Raw genomic sequence first — 1,675 nt, 5'->3', positions numbered from 1 at the left:
GATTTAAAATAATGATGGAAAAGGATAGTCCAGATCTAAAAGTTGAAGTTCTAAATTGGAGAAAGGCCAATTTTGATGGTATTAGGCAAGAACTTTCAAAAGCTGATTGGGGGCAGACGTTCAGAGGTAAAGGGATGGCTATAAAATGGGAACCGTTCAGAAATGAGATGACGAGAATCCAGAGAAAGTATATTCCTGTCAGGGTGAAAGGAAAGGCTGGTAGGTATAGGGAATGCTGGATGACTAAAGAAATTGAGGGTTTGGTTAAGAAAAAGAAGGAAGCATATGTCAGGTATGATTTGGAGATGCCGGTGTTGGACTGGGGTGTACAAAGTTAAAAATCACAAACACCAGGTTACAGTCCAACAGGTTTAATTGGAAGCACACTAGCTTTCGGAGCGACGCTACTGATGACCTGGTGTTGTGTGATTTTTAACTATGTCAGGTATAGACAGGATAGATCGAGTGAATCCTTAGAAGAGTATAAAGACAGTAGGAGTATACTTAAGAGGGAAATCAGGAAGGCAAAAAGGGACATGAGATAGCTTTGGTAAATAGAATTAAGGAGAATCCAAAGGGATTTTACAAATACATTAAACTTAAAAGGGAGAGAATAGGGCCCCTCAAAGATCAGCAAGGCAGCCTTTGTGTGGAGCTGCAGAAAATGGGAGAGATACGAAATGAATATTTTGCATCAGTATTTATTGTGGAAAAGGATATGGAAGATATAGACTGTAGGGAAATCAATTGTGACATTTGCAAAATGTCCAGATTACAGAGGAGGAAGTGCTGGATGTCTTGAAACGGTTAAAGGTGGATACATCCCCAGGAACTGATCAGGTGTACCTGAGAACTTTGTGGGAAGCCAGAGAAGTGATTGCTTGGCCTCTTGCCGAGATATTTGTATCATCGATAGTCACAGGTGAGATGCCGGAAGACTGGAGGTTGGCTAACGTGGTGCCACTGTTTAAGAAGGGCGGTAAGGACAAGCCAGGGAACTATAGACCAGTGAGTCTGACGTTCGTGGTGGGCAAGTTGTTGGAGGGAACCCTGAGGGACAGGATGTACATGTATTTGGAAAGGATAGGACTGATTAGTGATCGTCAACATGGCTTTGTGCGTGGGACATCATATCTCACAAACTTGATTGAGATTTTTGAAGAAGTAACAAAGAGGATTGATGAGGGCAGAGCAGTAGATGTGATCTATATGGACTTCAGTAAGGCGTTCGACAAGGTTCCCCATGGGAGACTGATTAGCAAGGTTAGATCTCACAGAATACAGGGAGAACTAGCCATTTGGATACTGAACTGGCTCAAAGGTAGAAGACAGAGGGTGGTGCTGAAGGGTTGTTTTTCAGACTGGAGGCCTGTGACCAGTGGAGTGCCACAAGGATTGGTGCTGGTCCACTATATTTTGTCATTTACATAAATAATTTGGCTGCGAGCATAAGAGGTACAGATAGTAAGGTTGCAGATGACACCAAAATTGGAGGTGTAGTGGACAGCGAAGAGGGTTAACTCACATTACAACAGGATCTTAACCAGATGGGCCAATGGGCTGAGAAGTGGCAGGTGGAGTTTAATTTATATAAATGCGAGATGCTACATTTTGTGAAAGCAAATCTTAGCAGGACTTATACACTTAATGGTAAGGTCCTAGGGAGTGTTGCTGA

The sequence above is a fragment of the Chiloscyllium plagiosum genome, chromosome 19 (genome assembly GCF_004010195.1).
Source record: "Chiloscyllium plagiosum isolate BGI_BamShark_2017 chromosome 19, ASM401019v2, whole genome shotgun sequence".
NCBI classification, from domain to species: Eukaryota; Metazoa; Chordata; class Chondrichthyes; order Orectolobiformes; family Hemiscylliidae; genus Chiloscyllium; species Chiloscyllium plagiosum.
This window is presented reverse-complemented; position numbering follows the sequence as displayed.